At 34.9% G+C, this 23,263-nt stretch overlaps 1 pseudogene; it reads right to left on the reverse strand.

Annotated features, from left to right (window-relative positions):
- Window positions 1–17,431: 17,431 nt before the first annotated feature.
- On the reverse strand, window positions 17,432–18,246 carry LOC132520309 (large ribosomal subunit protein uL1m-like; annotated as a pseudogene).
- Between the last annotated feature and the right edge of the window lie 5,017 nt (window positions 18,247–23,263).

Raw genomic sequence — 23,263 nt, forward strand, 5'->3', positions numbered from 1 at the left:
TGAATTATCTTTGAGAATTATCTTTGATTAATTTTTCTTTTTTTCTTTTTTTCAGGCAACTGAGAAGTTGGTTTCAGATTGGACTGTGTCACCATCCAGTCTCCAACTCAATTTCTCAGTGGTGTAATAAATAAGATAGTGATTTAAAAAATTCTACCTGTATTATTTTTTAACAAAGTGAAAACTTGATAGACTTGTTTGCCTAAAAATCTTGATTTTTTTATCAGTTAAAATAATTAAGTAACAATTCTAAGTATATTAGTAAAAAGAAAATTACTTGCTGTGTAAAGGCTTAAAATAACATGGTGTCTGATAGGTCCAGTCATATCTGGGTTTTCATTCCATTTCCAGCTTTAGTGTAAGAAGTTATACATAATAAATACATAATACAAATTTGCAAGATCAGAGAGCATTTGCAAGAGGATGATCTCAAGGATACTGTCCAGTGGCAGATCCAGAATATTCCAGAAGTCCAACAGAATCACCAATATAATGGTACTAAGCAGAAAGACAGGAAGAGATGGAGGTGAAAGAGAGAGAGAAGAGAGAGACACTCACAATATGAGGACAGAAAAAAGTGCTAAGTCTGAACAAACAAGTTCTGAAGGATAAACAGGAGAGAGAGCCCAGGAGGTGTCTTGGGCTCTTCCAGCATGGTTATGGGACGTCTTTCTTTTTTAAGGAAGCAGCTTTGCCCAGCATGAGAGAACTGCTATAGATTTTAAGACTTGCTCTTGGACTACAGTCTGTTCAAGTGACCTGAGTGTATCACCAGGTGGGATTCTTCTCCATCCCTTAATGTTGGTGATAACCAGGGCAACTTTCTTTTCAATGCTGGGAATATGAGGTTTCAAGAACTGCATGGACCACCCAATTTCCCTTCTTTCCATTTCAGGTAATTGAAGCATTGTCAGTAAAAATAATTTTCAGTGGATTTCTACAAGGTTTGCAGTGTGCATTTGCATTAATAACAGTTTTCTCTAAATGGATAGGTAGTAAAGTCATAAAACACAGAATGCAGCATTTATAAGGCACTCATCATGTGGGAAAGACATGCACTAATGGATAAGAAAACAATTGCTTCTGCCCCGATAACTGAATTTGTTACATGCACCCAAGCCTTGTTCTTTACAACAAAATATAAACATAAGCTTCAGAGGAGACAAATGACCCCCCAGAGAGAGGGCAGATGATGTGCTCCTCCTGTGAGCTCTAAAGTGTTTATTATAAAAGGGAGAGATTCTTATTCCTATAATTCCCAGAGGAGGAAAGGCACTGGGGAGTAGAGAAAATAGGCACAACATGAATTCAGGGAAAATTTTCATTTCGTTGAGCACTTGCTGACAGACAGCATATCTAGCGATAACTGGCATGCAGCATGGGGACCTTTCTTTCTAGTAAGTGTGGTGAGAGTATCTGACCCCTCCTGGCATAATGTTCTTGCTCTATCTGAGCATAATGGGGATTTAAAACTTCCCAAGAGAAGTTAAAGAAAAATGTGACAGTATTAAAAAGAAAATCTATTTATAAAACTTATTTTCTTTACATGCAACTCATCCATATTTTCTGATTTCATAGTGTCATATTAAGTACTTTCTTTTTACATCTTTTTTGGAGTATAATTGATATACAATGGTGTGTTAGTTTCTGCTTTATAACAAAGTGAATCAGTTATACATATACATATGTTCCCATATCTCTTCCCTCTTGCGTCTCCCTCCCTCCCACCCTCCCTATACCACCCCTCCAGGCAGTCACAAAGCACAGAGCTGATCCCCCTGTGCTATGCGGCTGCTTCCCACTAGCTATCTACCTTACGTTTCATAGTGTATATATGTCCATGCATCTCTCTCGCTTTGTCAGAGCTTACCCTTCCCCCTCCCCATATCCTCAAGTCCATTCTCTAGTAGGTCTGTGTCTTTATTCCTGTCTTACCCCTAGGTTCTTCTTGACATTTTTTTCCTTAAATTCCAAATATATGTGTTAGCATACAGTATTTGTCTTTCTCTTTCTGACTTACTTTACTCTGTATGACAGACTCTAGGTCTATCCACCTCATTACAAATAGCCCAATTTAGTTTCTTTTTATGGATGAGTAATATTGCATTGTATATATGTGCTACATCTTCTTTATCCATTCATCCGATGATGGGTACTTAGGTTGTTTCGATCTCCGGGCTATTGTAAATAAAGCTGCAATGAACATTTTGGTACATGACTCTTTTTGAATTATGGTTTTCTCAGGGTATATGCTCACTAGTGGGATTGCTGGGTCATATGGTCGTTCTTTTGAAGTTTTTTTAAGGAACCTCCATACTGTTCTCCATAGCGGCTGTACAAATTCACATTCCCACCAGCAGTGAAAGAGTGTTCCCTTTTCTCCACACCCTCTCCAGCATTTATTATTTATAGATTTTTTGATGATGGCCATTCTGACTGGTGTGAGATGATATCTCATTGTAGTTTTGATTTACATTTCTCTAGTGATTAATGATGTTGAGCATTCTTTCATGTGTTTGTTGGCAGTCTGTATATCTTCTTTGGAGAAATGTCTATTTAGGTCTTCTGCCCATTTTCATATTGGGTTGCTTGATTTTTGTTATTGAACTGCAAGAGCTGCTTATAAATTTTGGAGATTAATCCTTTGTCAGTTGCTTCATTTGAAAATATTTTCTCTCATTCTGAGGGTTGTCTTTTGGTCTTGTTTATGGTTTCCTTTGCTGTGCAAAAACTTTGAAGTTTCATTAGGTCCCATTTGTTTATTTTTGTTTTTATTTTCATTTCTCTAGAGGGTGGGTCAAAAAGGACCTTGCTGTGATTTATGTCATAGAGTGTTCTGCCTATGTTCTCCTCTAAGAGTTTGACAGTTTCTGGCCTTACTTGTAGGTCTTTAATCCATTTTGAGCTTATTTTTGTGTATGGTGTTAGGGAGTGATCTAATCTCATACTTTTACATGTACCTGTCCAGTTTTCCCAGCACCACTTATTGAAGAGGCTGTCCTTTCTCCACTGTACATTCCTGCCACCTTTATCAAAGATAAGGGGACCATATGTGCATGGATTTATATCTGGGCTTTCTATCCTGTTACATTGATCAATCTTTCTATTTTTGTGCCAGTATCATACTGCCTTGATTACTGTAGCTTTCTAGTATAGTCTGAAGTCAGGGAGCCTGATTCCTGCAGCTCCATTTTTCATTCTCAAGATTGCTTTGGTTATTCGGGATCTTTTGTGTTTTCATACAAATTGTGAATGTTTTTGTTCTAGTTCTGTGAAAATGCCAGTTGTAATTTATTAGGGATTGCCTTGAATATGTAGATTGCTTCGGGTAGTAGAGTCATTTTCACAATGTTGATTCTTCCAATCCAAGAACATGGTATATCTCTCCATCTATTTGTATCATCTTTAATTTCTTTCATCAGTGTCTTATAATTTTCTGCATACAGGTCTTTTGTCTCCTTAGGTAAGTTTATTCCTAGATATTTTATTCTTTTTGTTGCAATGGTAAAGGGGAGTGTTTTCTTGATTTCACTTTCAGATTCTTCATCATTAGTGCATAGGAATGCCTGAGATTTCTGTGCATTAATTTTGTATCCTGCTACTTTACCAAATTCATTGATTAGCCATAGTAGTTTTCTGGTAGCATCTTTAGGATTCTCTATGTATAGCATCATGTCATCTGCAAACAGTGACAGCTTTGCTTCTTCTTTTCCAATTTGGATTCCTTTTATTTCCTTTTCTTCTCTGATTGCTGTGGCTAAAACTTCCAAAACTATGTTGAATAAGAGTGGTGAGATTGGGCAATCTTGTTTGTTCCTGTTCTTAGTGGAAATGCTTTCAGTTTTTCACCATTCAGGACGATGTTGGCTGTGGGTTTGTCATATATGGCCTTTATTATGTTGAGGAAAGTTCCCTCTATGACTACTTTCTGCAGGGCTTTTATCATAAATGGGTTTTGAATTTTGTCAAAAGCTTTCTCTGCATCTATTGAGATGATCATATGTTTTTCTCCTTCAATTTGTTAATATGGTGTATCACGTTGATTGATTTGTGTATATTGAAGAATCCTTGCATTCCTGGAATAAACCCCACTTGATCATGGTTTATGATCCTTTTAATGTGCTGTTGGATTCTGTTTGCTAGTGTTTTGTTAAGGATTTTTGCATCTATGTTCATCAGTGGTATTGGATTGTAGTTTTCTTTCTTTGTGACATCCTTGTCTGGTTTTTGTATCAAGGTGATGGTGGCCTCGTAGAATGAGTTTGGGAGTGTTCCTCCCTCTGCTATATTTTGGAAGAGTTTGAGGAGGACAGGTGTTAGCTCTTCTCTAAATGTTTGACCGAATTCGCCTGTGAAGCCATCTGGTCCTGGGCTTTTGTTTCTTCAATGATTTTTAATCATAGTTTCAATTTTAGTGCTTGTGATTGGTCTGTTCATATTTTCTATTTCTTTCTGATTCAGTCTTGGCAAGTTGTGCATTTCTAAGAATTTGTCCATTTCTTCCAGGTTGTCCATTTTATTGGCATAGAATTGCTTGTAGTAATCTCTCATGATCTTTTGTATGTCTGCAGTGTCAGTTGTTACTTCTCTTTTTTCATTTCTAATTCTATTGATTTGAGCCTTCTCTCTTTTTTTCTTGATGAGTCTTGCTAATGGTTTATCAATTTTGTTTATCTTCTCAAAGAAACAGCTTTTAGTTTTATTGATCTTTGCTATCATTTCCTTCATTTCTTTTTCGTTTATTTCTGATTTTTTTTATATAATTTCTTTCCTTCTGTTAACTTTGGGTTTTTGTTTTTTTGTTCTTCTTTCTCTAATTGCTTTAAGTCAAGGTTAGTTTGTTTATTTGAGATGTTTCCTGTTTCTTAAGGTAGGATTGTATTGCTATAAACTTCCCTCTTAGAACTGCTTTTGCTGCATCCCATAGGTTTTGGGTGGTCATGTCTCCATTGTCTTTTGTTTCTAAGTTTTTTTTTTTTAAATTTCCTCTTTGATTTCTTCAGTGATCACTTCATTATTAAGTAGTGCATTGTTTAGCCTCCATGTGTTTGTCTTTTTTACAGATATTTTCCTGTAATTGATATCTAGTCTCATAGTATTGTGGTCAGAAAAGATACTTGATACAATTTCAATTTTCTTAAATTTAGCAAGGCTTGATTTGTGACCCAAGATATGATCTATCCTGGAGAATGTTCCATGAGCACTTGAGAAAAATGTGTATTCTGTTGGTTTTGGATGGAATGTCCTATAAATATCAATTAAGTACATCTTGTTTAATGTATCATTTAAAGCTTGTGTTTCCTTATTTATTTTCACTCTGGATGATTTGTCCATTGGTGAAAGTGGTGTGTTAAAGTCCCCTACTATGAATGTGTTACTGTCGATTTCCCCTTTTATGGCTGTTAGTATTTGAATGAATTTAGTATTTGAATGAAGACCTGCATTATGTCTTTTTATTCTATCTATCCATTTTATTATTGATCTCTAATTTATTATTATGGAGACATATTACATGTGTATTATAATTTTTAAAAGAGAGAGGATGGAAGAGAATATTAAGCAATAGAAACAATAATAAAATCACTTTGCTAAGGACTAGATGGGCAAGATATCCTAGTGTTACATCAGAGTATTTATTTCAATGAGTATGTGTTAATAAAATGTAATTTGACATTATAGACTTAGAGTTAGATATAGAAAATTTCTAGGAAGAGTATTAATACCATGTATCCCTCTTAAAAAATGTATACTTCTTTCTCTTGCCTAACAGAACTAGGAACACTCCAAAATATTTTAACTATATATTTAATATATGTAGTAATTAATATTTTTGTAACTCATAAAGTAATCTAACTATAATAGCAAAGCACCTTAACTGAAAAAAATCCAAACTTGTTGGATTTCCTATAAATGGGATCTGCCTTTAACCTGCCCTAGAGGGCTTATTTACAAGGAATTCTCATGAACCTTATTATTAAAGCAACATCTCAACACTAAGCAACGTGTCTTAGCCTTTTAGGACTTCTATATCAAACTACCATGGACTGAATGGCTTAAAAACAAATATTCATTTTTTTTTTCATGGCTCTGAAGTCTGGGAAGTTTAAGAACAAGGTACAAGCAGAATTGGTGTCTGGTGAGAATTGGCTACCTGGTTCATCTATGGCCATTTTCTCTCTAACTTCAAGTGGTGGAAGAGGCAAGGAAGCTGTCTTGACCCTCTTTTATGAGGACACCAATCCCACTCTTTAGGGCTCCCACCTCATAACCTAATCACCTCCCAATAGCCACACCTTCTAATACAATTTCATTTGGATTAAGTTTCAACATAAGAATTTTGGGAGGGTAAAATCATCCAGTCCATAGTAGAACATGGGTAAAAACATCCAGTCCATAGTACAACATGAGTACAGTGCCAGGGACTGTAATATCTTCATGTGGATTTAGATTGTCTCCAAGGGAGCTCTATCTCAACTATAGCATAACATTGTTCGTGTTTTTACACTGATAGTGGTAGTTCAAGTTTATTAATTCTAGCAATTGAAACATACATCAGAGATCTTGAAATAAGCTTTAAAAAAAGAAACAAAAAGTATTTAATCTGTGGAAACTGGATACAAGCATACCTCACTTAATTGTGATTCACAGTTATTGCATTGTTTTTACAAATTGAAGGTTTGTGGCAACCACGTGTTGAGCAAATCTATTGGCACCATTTTTTCAACAGCATTCACTCACTTTGTGTCTCTGTTTGACATTTTGGTAATTCTTACAGTATTTCTAACCCTCCCACAACAAAAAGATTATGACTCACTGAAGGCTCAGATGATGGTTAGCACTTTCCTGCAATAAAATATTTTTAAATTAAGGTATGTAAACTTTTTTTAGACACAATGCTATTGCACACGTAATAGACTGTAGTATAGTACAAACATAACTTTTATATTAACTGGGAAACCAAAGAATTCGTGTGATTTGCTTTATTGTGATATTAACTATATTACAGTGGTCTGAAACCAAACACTCAATATCTCCAAGGTATGACTATATATAGTTCAGAGATTTGATATCAGTACTAATTTTCCTTGCTGGTAGTCACAAACAATCACTGCTATATTTTACTTTGTAGCTACCATATTGAACAGAATCATAAACTCTTACAACTGATTTCACTTGTGGATACAACCCAGAACTTAAGTACAAATGCTTGCCTTTGATAAATAGCCTTATTAACTACACAGGTCAGGTCATATGTTTGAGTAATTTACTGTGAAATTTTCTCTTATTTATCAAAATATAAGCTTAATAACATATATGCTTTTCTAACTAGTTAACTCTATGTTAATTTATATGGTTTAAATATACTATTTATATCATATTATCCAAAATATGAAAGGAATGCCTATGTGACACCAAAGTTTGCAGTCTTTAGATTTGGTTGAATGTTTAACTTAGTTTCAATTTATTATGTATATTAAACTGCAAATGATATCTCAAAATGTCTTACACATTTGGTTGTATATTCTCTCCTAATCTTTGCTTAATAAACCTGAGGCAAAAATCAAGATTAAAGAAATTTAGTAAATATAGTTAAAGACTTGATTTGTTTCTAATTATTTTATTTATTTTTATTTTAATAGATCTTTATTGGAGCATAATTGCTTCACAAAACTGTGTTAGTTTCTGTTGTACAGCAAAGCGAATCAGCCATATGCATACACATGTCCCCATAACCCCTTCCTCTTGAACCTCCCTCTTATCCTCCCCATCCCACCCCTCTAGGTCATGGCAAAGCACAAGCCCATCTCCCTGTGTTATGCTGCTGTTTCCCACTGGCCAACTATTTTACATTTGGTAGTATATATATGTCGATGCTACTCTCACTTAGCCCCAGCTTCCCCCTCCCACCCCATGTCCTCAAGTCCATTCTCTATGTCTACCTCTTTATTCCTGCCCTGCAACTAGTTTCATCAGTACCTTTTTTTTTAAGATTCTGTATATATGTGTTAGCATATGGTATTTGTTTTTCTCTTTCTGACTTACTTCACTCTGTATGACAGACTCCAGAAGGAAATTTTCTACTCTCCTCTGCCTTAAATTTGCTTATTCAAGTGAGGCTTCACTTCTTTCTTCATTCACCTAACAATTTCTGTCTGTCTGCATTGTAACAGGTCATTTGTCTAAGTAGTAGGGAGGGACATATAGTAATACATATTTCTGGATTTTGAGAGACTTGATATAATGAGGGATTCAGTTCATAAGAAGAAAATGCACATGCTATTGTAGAGAGAAAGTGAAAGGTAATACACAGGTAACTGCAACATCATGTTAGATGTGCCACAGGATTTAGCGAGAAAAAAGGAAGGAATAAGAAACTACCTGATAAAGAAGAGGTATCATAAAGACTTAAAAAGAATAGGTGAAGAAAAGGAAATAAAAGGTATACATATCTGAAAGGAAGAAATAAAACTGTCTTTGTTTGCACATGACATGATTGTTTTGCAGAAAATTACAAAGAATCAACAAAATAAGTCCCAGAACTTATAAGTGATTACAGAAAGTTTTCAGCATGCAAAGTTAATGTATAAAGGTCAATCACTTTCTTATATATCAGCAATGAAAAATTGGAATCTGAAGTTAAGAGTGCAATACCATATGCATTCATACACAAAAAATAAAATACATAGGTAAAAATCAGAAAAAAAATCTGTATTAGGAAAACTACAAAACTCTGATGAAACAAATCAATAACTAACTAAATAAAGAGATATTCCAGAGTCTTCCCCAACTTGATCTATAAGTTCAAGGCAATCCTAATAAAAATTTCAGTAACTTATTTTGTGGATGTCAACAAAATGATTCTATAATGTATATGGAGAGGGAAAAACTCAGAATAACCAACACAACATTCAAGGAAAAGATCAAGTCAGAGGACTGACACAAGCTGACCTCAAGAATTCTTAGTATAAAGCTATAGTAATCAAGACAGTGTAGTATTAGTGAAAGAACAGACAAGTAGATCAATATAAAAGAATAGAGACCCCAGAAATAGTCACACAAATATAGTCAACTAATCTACTGGAAAAACTGGACATCTACACACAAAAAAATGAATCTATACCCAGATCTTATATCTTTCACAAAAATTAACTCGAAAAGGCTTATAGACCTAAGTGTAAAATGAAAAACTATAAAAGTCCTAAAAGATAACTTAGGAGAAAATCTAAGTAACTTTGGGTTTGGTGATAGCTTTTAGATACAACACCAGAAGCACAATCAATGAAAGAAAAAATAATTTGGACCTCATTAAAAAAGAATTCTGCTCTAGGAAAGACATTATTAAGAAAATAAAAAGACAAACCATAGTCTGTAAGAAATTATTAGCAAAACATGCTGAATAACTAATATCCAAATATACAAAGAACAGTTAAAATTCAACAATAAGAAAACAAATAACCCAAATAAAAAATGGTAAAAGATCTGAACAAAAAATTCCCCAAAGAATAGATACAAGATGGCAAACAAACATATGAAGAGATGCTCAACATCATATGTCACTAGAGAATTTCAAATAGTAATAATAATACACCTCCACATACCTTTGAGGATGGCTAAATTCCAAAATAGTGAGAACAGGAAATACTAGAGAGAATGTAGAGCAAACAAAACTCCCATTAATTGCTTATGGGAATGTAAAATAATTCAGATACTTTGGAAGACAATTTAGCAGATTGTTTTACAAAACTAAGCATGTGCTTCCTATATGATCCAGCAATTGTGCTCCTTGGTATTTACTCAAAGGAGTTGAAAACTTATGTCCACACAAAAATCTGCACGTGGATGTTTACAGCAGCTTTATTGATAATTCCCAAAACTTGGAAGCAACCAAGATGCCCTTCTATAGGTGAGTGGATAAATAGGTGAGTGGTAATGGAGTATAATTCAGCAGAAAAAAAAAAGAAACAAGTCATTAAAAAACATGGAGGAACCATGAAAAGACATGGAAGAACCCTAAGTACATAGTGTTAAGTGAAAGAAGCCAATCTGAAAAGGCTACATACTGTATAATTCCAACTCTATGACCTTCTGGAAAAGGCAAAACTATGAAGTCAGTAAAATAATCAGTTGTTGCCAGAGTTCAGTGAGAGGGAGGGAGGGAAGAACGGATGGCATACAGGAGATTATTAGGGCAGTGAAACTCTTCCGTATGATACTATAATAATGGGTATGTGTCAATATGGATCTGTTAAAATCCATAGAACATACAACACAGAGTGTATCCTTAGGTAAACTATGGACTTTATTTAATAATAATGTTTCAATATTGATTGATCAATTTTAACAAACACACCATACTAATGCAAACTTTTAATAATAAGGAAAACAGTGTGTGATGGGTGGGTGTGTGGTATATAGGAGCTCTTTGTACCTTTCCTTCAAATTTTCTGTAAACATAAACTGCTCTAAACATAATCTGTCTATTCATTAAAGAAAAAAGAAAATAATATATGAATTGGACTTTGAGGATGTGGAGACTTGGAAAGAATCTCTCCCTTACAAAACAACAACAACAAGGAAAGCAAGGGGAATCTGCATATTTATAACTGTTCTTGAATCCATCAGAAAGCTGAAGTTGCAGGGCAGACAGTTAACCCTGAATATAAGACAAGTCACTCTAAAATAAATAAGCGAGGAGCATTTGCTTACCTGTGAAAGATGTCACTGAGCATTGATAAAAAGAGTTTAGCTGAATTTTTAAATAAATTGCTAAAATTAAATGTGGAGTAGCAAGAATATATGAACCTCTGGGGGCTGGATATACGAGGGAAATTTGCACTCATTCACAGGTTCTTTACCATTGGCTTCATCAGTGCTTTCAAAAAGGATTAGAGTCAAGGCAAGAGGTGGTGCTGGCTTAGGGGAGATGCAGCAACAAGGAAGACAGAAGTCAACCCTGGATCCCTGGATCCTTCCCTTCTAACTCTATTATGGAAGAAAAACCTTAAAATGCTGGATGAAGGGCAAGTACCACTGTCACCTTTAGGTTACTGGTAAAATTCTATTGCAACTGGAGGAAAAGAACAGAAAACAAAAACAAAACAAAACAAAGCAAAACCTTCTACATGCATGGGAGAGCAGGAATAAGTCCTGGACCTTGACCTATAGCTGGGAGCAGAGCAGGATCATGGTAATGCTGTACACCCAAGACTCCAGAAAATAGTCCCTGCTTAAGATTGAGATTCAATCAGGGTGACAGGGAAGCCCCAACTGTGCCCTTGACACCAGGCTAATGACTGTTGATCATCAAGTAACAATAGTCCTACTGTTATATTCTGATAAATAGTCATCAGAATATATTAATTATGAGAAAACAATACTTGAAAAAATAAAAATAGATAAATTTCCAAAGCTGGAAGTTGTGAGGTGCTTTTGCCTCTTTCAGGTGGAAATAAATTGGAGAGACATCAGGGGCAATTATGGGCTGAATTGTATTCCTTCCAATTTTTAGGTTGAAGTCCTCACTACCAGTACCTCAGAATGTGACTGTATTTGGAGCTAGGTACTTTAAAGAGGTAATTAAGTAAAATGATGCTACTGGGCAGAGGGGCTTAATCCAGGCTGACTGCTACCCTTATAAGAAGGGGAGAGATTAAAAGAAGGGAAATGGGGGGAAGGACAAACCTGGAGCTTGGGATTAACAGATACATACTTCTTTATATAAAATAGATAAACAACAAGGTCCTAATGTATAGCACAGGGAGTTGTATTCAATATCTTGTAATAATCTATAATAGAAAGTAATCTGATATTTTATATATATATATATATATATATATATATATATATGAGTCACTTTGCTGTACACCAGAAAGTAACACAACATTGTAAGTCAACTATACTTCAATTAAGAATAAATTCAATAAATAATAATAATAAAATAATGGGATAAACATTAAAAAAAACAGTAGGAGAATACCAGGGATGCACATAACACGAAGGGACCAACATGTGAAGAGGCAGCAAGAGGGCAGCCATCTGCAAGCCAAGGAGAGAAGCCTCAGAGGAAATCAACCCTACTGGCACTTGATCTTGGACTTCCAGCCCCCAGAACTGTGAGAAAATAAATTTCTGTGATCTCAGCCACCCAGTCTGTGGTATTTTATTATGGCAGCCTTAGCAAACAAACGTAAGGTCTTCTTTGACTCATCCTTCCACTCCATTAACAGGTACACATGAGGCAGTGTCTGTACAGGAAGGAGCCCTGATATTTCTCCCACAAACTCTTCCAATGACACTTTGTTAGATGAAATGGCCTGACAGATAGGCCATAACCCTGAGCAGAGAGGTGAGTGAGAAACCAACAAGTATTTTCACTCCAGCTCATGAATAGATGGCATTTAAATATATGCAGTGGCATATAGTAAGTCTTGCATTTGCTCTTTTGCAAGTGGCCACTCCACACAAAGGACTGAAAAAAGGTAAAGCCAGATTCTAAGGACAATGACCAGAGACACTGGTAAGCTCCATTCAACAGAACAATTTGCTATGGTGGCTCCCACAGATCTTATTAGCACTCCATCTCCCTTCACCACAGAAGTTCTGAATTTCTGGCCTTCAGATGCTTTTTAAATTTTTCCTCTGTTGCCTCTATATGGCAAGAATAAGTAATCTTGAAGAGAAAGCACTGGCATATCAAGAAAAGTTTTTGTGGAAAAGAAAACATTATTGCTGTATTAAGTTCAGGTTGCAAGCAGAGAAAAAATAGATTTGTTCCTATGATACCTAATCACAGTTGTGAAAAAGACAAAACCTCCAAGAACCAAGGGATTGTAGTCACAGTGACAGATGGACAAAGTTCAATTGCTACAGAAAACTCACAGGATCTAAAATGTCAGTGCTTACTAATCTATGGTTTCTTACAGTACAAGAATACAGGAACAGTATTAAAATAAGAATACACATCAAAGCCAAAAGCTGTCACAGTAAAGGGGTTCAGAAAGGCCTGAACCAGGTCCATTATAAGGTCTGTACCAGGATGCATTTTATCTCTTGAATAATGAACCCCTGAGATATGCACAGAACACTTTAGAATCAAGAGCTTAGAATGGAGTCTCAACAAGAATTTCTCACACTGTGGGCCATGTAGGCATGTTTCTTGCTATATAACTAGCCTGAAAGCCACAGGCCTCTGAGAGTCTTATGCTAATAATGTTAAACTTTCCCTGAGCCCTGTGCTCCTGGAAAACAACCAAGGTTAGAGCATCCCCTATCCTTTTGTGTTCCCGGAAATGGCTATTGCAAAGACCTATCTTTCCCTATGTGACTTAAGATAAGACTTGTGGGTGACGCTTAGTTTATCTATGACAAGGCCATGCATGGACACTCCAAATTCCATTTTTTTTTCTCTCAGAATGATTTGCTGAAATGTTTGTACTCACTGACCAATCTGGGCAACATACCTGCAAACTTGACTTATTTGACTTTAGTTAAGCTTCTCTGCTTCCTCAACAGCCCCCTGAACTTTGACTACCCTTTAAGCAAGCATTGGATTGAAGAACAATCCCTCCAGAAAGACCCTTCTCTAGAATCTACTGACCTAAATTCTAGAAAAGGGGAAAAAAAAACACACTAAACTTTCATGTTTAATTGTCTGATTATGCGGTGGCACAGAACACTCCTCCATGTCTGATGCTTTTTAGACCTGGTTTCTCCTCTTTAAGAGAGAAAATTCCTTTCTGCCTGACCATTGAGAGGCTTGCAGACCTTCTGATCTGAGTGTTCCCCTTATTCTAATTGTCCACATTGCCTTATTACAATAGACCTCTTCTCCCTCTAGAAACTTTCCTTTTGACTACAGTCTCTCCTTATCTAAGCCTGGGTTTGTTTTGCATTTGACTGTGTAAGTCATCAGTCTTACTGTTAGTAATAAATAGAGCTGGCAAACTGCCCTCAAAACTCCAAGGACCCGTGATTACAGAGTGATACTCATAGTAGTATTATTAATAGTATTTTGGTGCATTTCATGCCATGTGTTGGACAGATACAGTATAAAACTGTATAGTTGAGAAAAACATATAACAAATATTATGGAATCTGACCTAAATTTACTTAAAAATAACATGGAAGAGTTCTTTTTTATTTTTTTTTAAGCAGATAGATCCGTTGACATATAAATTGTTTAAAGTAATTTTTAAAGGGTTGAAAAGCCATCAGATTTGTTTAAGGAGCTAGTATATGTTAGATTTTAAAGCCTCACAAAAGCTCCACAAATCACAAAAAAAAAAAGAAAAGAAAAAAAAAGTAGTAAGTTCTCTTACATTAGTAGATTTAAAATCTTAACTAAATTAAGCAATAAACTAAAAGATTAATCTGCCACAACGGACTGAGGTTTAATTAATGAATTGTTTAATATTAAACAAGTGTTAATATGATAATGCACAGATAGATGAAAATTCAAAAAACATTACAAATTATATTGAAATATAATGAAAACTTAGTATTCAAATTTCAACATAAAATCTGGCCATAGATAAAAATAGATATGTGCTTAGAAAAAGACCAGATTAAGAGAATAATAAAATGTTTATTTTCTTATGATAGGGGTTTTGTTTCTTTATTTTCCTAATTATTTCACAATTTAAATTATTTCTACAATAACTGTGTATAAATTGTTAAGAGAATGATAAGAATTTGTTCAGAAATAACAATTGCATGAACTAAGAAGCAAAATAATCTAATTTTTACTACAACCCTGGGTTCAATGTACATTTTGCCTGGTAAATCTGTGTTTGCCACTAAGGCATGTGGGTAGGATTAGATAAAAATGACGAGGAGCTCAGGTCCCTTACTGCAAACTGCAAAATGCTAATAGAATGTCAGAACTCTGGTTGGGCAATTGTTGCTGAAAGGTAATTGGCAGCAAGCATTGTTTTGCTTCTGTTGATCCTCATTCCAGAGAGAGTAATTACACTTGATTTCATACAATATTATTATTTTCTTTACTATAACTAATGTTGTCTGAGATAGTGATGGTCTGATCTCATCGAGATTTCACAAAGTAAGATTTTTGGAACAAGGCATCTTTTTCTTGCCTCCCTTCAATCTAGTGATTTTATTGATAAGACCTGCTACGACAGCAGAATTCTTTATTTCAAGAATTCTATATTTATTTTGTTATTTTTCAAATGTGCTTTTTTCCTTTTGCCTTTTAATTCTATTCACAAAGAATTTCACAGATAAATAAAATTTTAAAAAAGGACGAGTCAAACTTATCTACTAAAGATTTCAATCTTATTTTCTTAATGATCAAGGTAAGTGAGATAAAAGAATGATAAACTATTTGATTGAATCAATATGCTTAATGCTATTGTCTTTTCCTGAGAAAACTGTCATGTAAATTTTAAAGGGAGAATTTCTTAGATACTATTTTATAACAATTTCTTGTCTTAGCTAACCTCTAGATAAAACTGAAAAAATAAATAGATACATAAAAAATTAAATAAATAAACTAGGTATTGTGGATGAAAAATGCTGCATACCATATCAGTAAACAAAGGATGTTACAGCCATCAAGCCACTAAAGACACCAGGCAGGTGAGCCCTGGGAGAACTTAGGACAGACAAACGTGCTGCCCACTGCAAAGCCCTCAACCACTATAGCCACTGGCAACTGTACACCCTGAGGGGATTCAGGATGGGAAAGAACAGGATACTGGTCCTAGATAGCTAAGGTGCATATCAAAGGAATGATTTCAGTGAGCCCAGACTTTCACATCTTCCCATACATAAAAAAGTGTTAAATTCATCAACTTGAAATATCTGTTTTTCTTTAATTTTTTAACAGTAAATTTTTGAAGTTCTGGCTAGCTGGTCTTTGTTGCAAAAACTCCTATATATCCTGGCTTCCCCCTAACCTCTTCAGAGCAGTCTCTCAGAGCTGAGAGACTGCGTCCTAAGCTTAAGTCCTCACTTTTGTCTGCCAAATAAAACATAATTCTGCAGTTTTACGTTGTGCATTTGTTTCAGTCGACAGTATAAAGTAAATGAGGTATCTTTTGGGACCTGTAAATTAAACAAAATTGGAATCTCTATGATCTTGCAAAATATTATTTTTTCTTTTGTGAAGATGCTATGGACTGAATTATGTTCCCCCCCAAACTCGTATGTTGAATCCTTAATCCCCAATGTCACTATTTTTTTGAGATAGGGCTTCTAAGAGGTATATGAGGTTAAATGAGATTGCAAGGGCAGGGTCCTATTCTAATAGGGTTGGTAGTCTTATAAGAAGAGAAAGAGAGAGATATATTTTTCTTTCTTCTAGCAAACACCTAGAAAGTGGCCACCTGAAAGCCAGAAAGAGTGCTTTCACCAGAACCCAGTCATGCTGGCGCCCTGATATCAGATTACCAGCCTCCAAAACTGTTAGAAAATAAATTTCTGTCATTTAAGCTACCTAGTCTATGGTATTTTGTTATGGCAGCCAGAGCAGACTAAGATGCAAGATATTAACAAAACATTTTTGCTTTATCAGCTGTGGTGCAGAGACATATAAAATGAAGATACTGTTTCTAAAAAGGATGTAGTTTAAATTCCAATACAAATAGAATATACCAAATGACAAGTGATGCTGAAATTTCTCAGAAATATGTGATGTTAACAATAAAAAGCTGTGTTGAAACCTACTGACTCCTAGAACTTATTTGGGGACAAATTAATCCATTTCCTCAAAATTATTTGCTGGGGACTAAAAATGACAAGGCAAAATCACTGCTTGCCAAACATTGATAATATAAGTGTGAAATGTTATGCATGCTAAATTATACACAAAGGTTCATGGTGACCTGTGAGAGTAGGACAAAGTCTGAGCTGGACAGTTGTTGGAGGGATTACGTTGTTATGTTGCAGGACATAGTTTATAGATTCTCAATAAAAAATGGGAATTAAAATTTAAATACATATGGATTCCCCAGGGGCTGCATGTAGTGTATAATGATTTTTCTCACAATTTCAAAACATCAGCAAAATAAGTGTTGACATTTGGGTCCTTTTCAATATCCTGACTTCTTTTTATTAAGGACTGGACACGGAAATTTTTATTTTCTTATTTTTGCAATTATAAGACTTTCTTTTTTGGTGTTAAAATTCACTTTCAACTGTGCACATCAAGAAATAACAAGGCACCAAATATAGAAATTTCATAGTTTTATTATTTTCTCTCTTGCTCCTTAATCTACTGAAAGTAATTTCATAAACCAACACTTCTAGGCAACATTTATTTTTCTTTCGTTGATTTTTGCTTGTTTAGACATCAAAGACTCCATCTTTAGTAAAAGTCTTCACTTGGACTATGAAGTAAAGCATGTACCACAGAGGATCCCCAACTCAGAGGTCTGTCCTACAAACTTCACTGATAATTGTTTGCACACTGCAGCTATCTGGTTTTTTGATCCAATGTTGCTATTATGGTCTCCAGAAAGTTCTCTCTTTCTTCATCTACCTTAATTTTATGCCCATTTTTAAGTAACTCAAATTTGGGGGATGTAATAGCCAATGGAATTTTGAATAAGCTTGGAAAATCTTTTTTTTTCAGTTTCTTCTTTAATGGAATAATCTCAGGCATTCCTTCAGGAACAGCCACTTAAAAATCTGCATGAATTTTATAATTCAAAATCTTCTGAATCAGATTAGTTCCTTCTGCAAACGCAGCTACATTTTCTTCTGCTATTTTAATCTTTGATGCATTCCTTGTAAATATAGCAACTTTATTGGTTTCTGAAACCAATGGATATGGAAAACAAAGAACACTGGCAAATGACTCCACTTTTTTCTTTTCCTCATGTACTGTATCCAGTGTCAAATCAAGATAAACACCTTGCTTTGGATTAATAGAGTCCAGAATTTGAAATTTCTTAAGTAAGTGAATAGCTTTATTAACCTTGTATATTTGCTGTGGGTTCAAGTGTTTTAAATGCATACACTCAGGATTTATTTTCATATAGTGGTATGACTTGTTTTTTAACTCATCTTTTCTTTTTTTCAATCTGATGCTTTTCCTTTGGCACCATTTTTATGTTTTTTAACCTTTAAAAAAATTTTGCAGACTTTATAGCAGCAACGCAAGGTCTGTTGAGCATGTGAATGTTTACAGGAGAAGAATAAAGAGATAACTGATAAACCATCTTTGAAAAGACTATGGCTTTGATGATGTATCAAGATTCTGCTGAGGTGTCATAGGGATGTCATCATGTTGACCATTCTGAATTATGTTGACCTATAACCTTTTTATTTTCAAATTTGCCAAAGCAAAGATCACTTTATTATGCATTCTAATTTTAACTTTTAGAGTTTTTTACTATTATTGTGGGGATATTGCTATATGAAAAACTCCAGGTTAAAAACAATTTATGTTCTTCTCTTTATATTGATGAAATAGAATGAGGATGTGGCTGATTTGATGAATTTTGCATAACTTGACCATTCCAATAATTCCTATCAGAAATGACACCATTTTTCTCAGTTCTCTAGCCATCCTTAGAAGCACATCTTTAAGAAGATTTTGAGGCTAAGAAAAGTATGGCTAATATTAGTTACTCTGCTACTGTTCTCTCTATCAGCAACACTATGTAGACATCTAAACTCTACAAGATAACAGAAAAATAATTGGACTTCTTTCTCACATTGCCATGGAATGGTGTTTTCTTTTATTTTATATGTTACATTTGCTACTGTAATTTTTCTTGAACTTCATATTCTGTGAGTTTGATACGGTACATTTTAATAAGCAAGGAATAAACTAGTGTTATGCCAAGAGGATGGTGAGAGTGGAGTGCACTGAAAGGGGACATAACATTTAATTGGCTACTATGTATTACTGGAAAGTAATTTGGTACCTGACCTGTTTAAAATTCATATATATATATATATATACACACATATATATATATATATATTCAAATTTGTTGTTTTGGTGAAGCATGAAACCATAGCGCTGTTTCTCGGGGGGGAATTATATATGTACACACACACACACATACAAACACACACACACACACACACACACACACACACACTCTTTAAAGGATTTATTGGTTTCATTCAACACTAAAATTAAAGTTTCCTTCTTTTCTCCTAATTTTATTTGAGAAATGGCCCCACAAATCCCTAAGTTAATTTTTTCTACTCTTTTAACTTACAATGGATTTATAATGATCAGCTCACAGAAGGTTTTTCTCTTTGTTACCTCATATGAACAATTAAATTCTTCTTGGTTGCCCCAAATCCATTTCACATTTTGACTTTTGCACATATATATTAAAAATCATCTTGCTTCCTATAAATATATTTTAATTTTGTTTGTTTCGCTTTTCTATGTTATATACCATTGTCTCCATTTAAGTGTAGAATTTAAATTCATTGTCCATAATAACACTGATTCTGGTCATATCAGTGAAACCTCCCACCATAATAACAAGAAACCAATGAGCAAGAATTCTATGTAGTATCTCTAAGCACAATTAACTGACTTAATAGCATACCAGGAATGCAAAATCATTTAAATTGTTAAGATAAGATCTGGTAATTTGTCTTTTCCCCATTAAGCTTACTGCATTTTGGTGTTTGATGATTAGAATGAGGAGGGGAATACACACTGTAATTGTTAAGGCCACAAATAAACCTGCACTCCAGTCATTAATAACAAGCCATTGGTGACTAAGCATTCAGCACATACATAATTATTACTGTCAGCTGAAAGGGTAGAGAAGGTCCCCAGAGGTGCCTCTTTATATGGCTTTCACAGCACTAGAAATGCCTTAACATATAAAACACCTTTTCTTCTAGACGGAAAAATCTCTTAAATCCACCTATCAGATTTATAGTCTGCATGTCATTAAGCCTGTTTCTAATACTGTTTTAGAGGTTTTTGTGAGGTGTATTGGCTTGAAAACTTAAGAAAAAAAAATCACTTTATCCAAGGAGATTCTTTTACTTTCCTTGGTCCAGTTAAAGAACGTATGATTTCATAGACAGGTATTTTTCTTATTCTAACCCAAGGGTTAGAATTCTCCATTTTATTTTATAAATAAGGGAACTCTCAATGAGAAAGCTACTTTCTCCATAGTAGAAGTGCTCCCCAAATAAAATAGATCATCCTCTATTATTCGCTTTTACTCTTTTTTTTTTAATTTTTATTTATTTTTTTAACATCTTTATTGGGGTATAATTGCTTTACAGTGGTGTGTTACTTTCTGCTTTATAACAAAGTTAATCAGTTATACATATACATATGTTCCCATATCTCTTCCCTCTTGCATCTCCCTCCCTCCCACCCTCCTTATCTCACCTCTCTAGGCGGTCACAAAGCACCCAGCTGATTGCCTTGTGCTATGCGGCTGATTCCCACTAGCTATCTACCTTATGATTGGTAGTGTATATATGTCCATGCCCCTCTCTTGCTTTGTCACAGCTCACCCTTCCCTCTCCCTGTATCCTCAAGTCCATTCTCTAGTAGGTCTGTGTCTTTATTCCTGTCTTACCCCTAGGTTCCTCATGACATTTTTATTTTTCTTAAATTCCATACATATGTGTTAGCATACGGTATTTGTCTTTCTATTTCTGACTTACTTCACTCTGTATGATAGACTCTAGGTCTATCCACCTCACTACAAATTGCTCAATTTTGTTTCTTTTTATGGCTGAGTAATATTCCATTGTATATATGTGCCACATCTTCTTTATCCATTCATCCGATGATGGGTACTTAGGTCGTTTCCCTCTCTGGGCTATTGTAAATAGAGCTGCAATGAACATTTTGGTACATGACTCTTTTTGAATTATGGTTTTCTCAGGGTATATGCCCACTAGTGGGATTGCTGGGTCATATGGTAGTTCTATTTGTAGTTTTTTAAGGAACCTCCATACTGTTCTCCACAGTGGCTGTATCAATTTACATTCCCACCAACAGTGCAAGAGGGCTCCCTTTTCTCCACACCCTCTCCAGCATTTAGTGTTTCTAGATTTTTTGATGATGGCCATTCTGACGGGTGTGAGATGATAGCTCATTATAGTTTTGATTTACATTTCTCTAGTGATTAATGATGTTGAGCATTCTTTCATGTGTTTGTTGGCAGTCTGTATATCTTCTTTGGAGAAATGTCTATTTAGGTCTTCTGCTAATTTTTGGATTGGGTTGCTTGATTTTTTGTTATTGAGCTGCATGAGCTGCTTGTAAATTTTGGAAATTAATCCTTTGTCAGTTGCTTCATTTACAAATATTTTCTCCCATTCTGAGGGTTGTCTTTTGGTCTTGTTTATGGTTTCCTTTGCTGTGCAAAAGCTTTGAAGTTTCATTAGGTCCCATTTGTTTATTTTTGTTTTTATTTCCATTTCTCTAGGAGGTAGGTCAAAAAGGATCTTGCTGTGATTTATGTCACAGAGTGTTCTGCCTATGTTTTCCTCTAGATGTTTGATAGTTTGTGGCCTTACATTTAGGTCTTTAATCCATTTTGAGCTTTTTTGTGTGTATGGTGTTAGGGAGTGATCTAATCTTTCTCAACATTTATAGTCAACATCTTGGACAATAGAATTTTGTTGTTTTTGTTGTTGTGGAAGCTGTCCTGTGTACTGTAGAATGTTTAGCAGTAGCCCTGGCCTCTACCCACTAGATACCAGTAGCACCTTCATATCCCCAGTGATGACAAGCAAGAATGATTTCAGACATTCCCCATTGCCATTATTGTTGTATCTGCTAAAACTGCATCTTTGCTGTGCCAAATAGATTATCTTTTCTTCCCAATTCACATACTTTCCTTTAGAACACTGATGTTCAAGGATTAGTTCTACTATGGTCTGAATGTTTGTCTCAAATTCACATGTTGAAATCCTAATGCCCAATGTAATGACATTAGGAGGTGAAACTTCTGGAAAGTGATTAGATCATGAGGACCCTGCCCTCATAAATGAGATTACAAAAGGCCTGAGGGAGCTCCCTAGACCTTTTTACCACGTGAAAATACAACAAGAAATTTGTGACCTGGACAGTGGCCCTCCCCAGACCGTGCTGGAATCCTACTCTTGGAATTCCAGTCTCCAGAACTGGGAGAAATAAATTTCTGCTGTTTATAAGATTCCCAGTCTGTGCTATTTTGTTATAGCAGCCTGGATGGACTAAGCCACATCCTTATCTCTGTAAATAATATTTAAATATTCATGAGAGTTATCCCTTTGATTTTTTTGGTGTGTGTGTGTTTTCTTTTATTTTTTGGGGGGGGTGGTTGTGTTGTTTTCTTTGTTTACATTTTTTTTTAGCTTAGTTTTCTTTTGGAGTTGGTGTAGAAGAAGTAGAGGAGAAGAAGGAAAAAAAAAGTGTAGATAATGGAAACCCAAGAAATTCTCAGTGGCAAACTCCACTCCATGTTTGATTCAATTGTCAAAATGTTCATAGAGACTAAAAGCAATTAGTTTGAATGACTAGAGAATTGTCAAAGGAGACAGTAAGTTTAAAAAACTGTTAAACCTCTGAGCATATTTTTAAAAAATGCAGAAAAATAGTCCCATTAACTCTGCTTTGTTATGCATTAACCACATAAGAAGAAAAATGGGTAAACCAAGCATAGTCCCAGAGAAAGTGGTCTGGTTATAGAAATAAACCAGCAATTCTTGTCAATTCAATTTCCTATCTTCAAATTTATGCTGTTATATTTTAGTTAGCATCACTTCCATACATTCAGCTGCCATTTATTTCTTACTGAAACAATTGAATAGCCTTGGGTATTTATTAGGGATTAGACAAGAAAATAGAACTCCTATTTGTTGTAGTATGAAAGGCTTTAATAGAGGAAAAGAGAGGGACACACAGTCATTAGTGGAGCAAGGATCCTACAGACAAAAAGATGTTTTTAGATTGTAGCACTGAAGGGATGAGCCTTAAAAACTCTACTAGATGGTGCTGGGAAACTGAGAAACTTCTGGGTATTTCCCACTGATGATCTCAGCATGCAACACTGACATGGATAACTTAAGATAAGTTAATTTTTTTTTTAAATAGTGAGTAACAGAGAGAGAGAACAGGAGAGAGGTAAGTAAATCGATACTGTAAGGATGTTTCATATGGAAGTTCATAAACTACTTCAATAATCAGGCTCACAGTTTCCTACAGTACAGAAGATGATAATATCAGATTATCCTATGCTCATCTTAGCTTCTAATTCGCCAGAAAAATTCTCTGGGATTTGAGTTCCATCTCTGATACTGCGGATGTTTCTTT

Source organism: Lagenorhynchus albirostris, chromosome 5, assembly GCF_949774975.1.
Source record: "Lagenorhynchus albirostris chromosome 5, mLagAlb1.1, whole genome shotgun sequence".
NCBI classification, from domain to species: domain Eukaryota; kingdom Metazoa; phylum Chordata; class Mammalia; order Artiodactyla; family Delphinidae; genus Lagenorhynchus; species Lagenorhynchus albirostris.